We start from the raw sequence: 559 nt of genomic DNA on the forward strand, positions 1-559 counted from the left end.
AACCTCCCTCTCCTCAGACTTTAAAGAAGCTGAGTGAGCGCTTTTAGCTACATATGCCCTCATCAACATCTCCTACAACTCAACAGGTATTGTATTATTGCCAGCATAACTTGATACCCATACTTTTAGAGCATATTACAGCACAGATCTTTCCACCATATAAAATTCAGGATACTATAAGTTATTATTAAGCAACTATTGATAGGAATTAGCTCTGGTTTCAAAAGATAATGAAAATTTAGTAAGAGTTGCACTGAAATAGAGATCAACAAAGAAAATTAGTGCCTTTAATACATCTTATGCATGAAGAGCCTAAAAAGGTTCACTGTTTATAGGGTACTCCGAAAGCCACCTAAAGGAGTTCCATTTAACTTTTTCAGATTAGGTCTATTCAGTCTGAGGTTTTTCCTCATTAATTCTTTCCTAAAATAAACACTTTCATTCATTGCATCTAATCTTACAAATAAATACAGAAGTACTTATTAATTAGATTGGCAAGGCATTTTTCAATCCTTTTAATTCATTCAAATATTTTAATAATGGACTTCAACTACTCTAC

Source organism: Phalacrocorax aristotelis, chromosome 2 (assembly GCF_949628215.1).
Source record: "Phalacrocorax aristotelis chromosome 2, bGulAri2.1, whole genome shotgun sequence".
In the NCBI taxonomy this organism is placed as follows: Eukaryota; Metazoa; Chordata; class Aves; order Suliformes; family Phalacrocoracidae; genus Phalacrocorax; species Phalacrocorax aristotelis.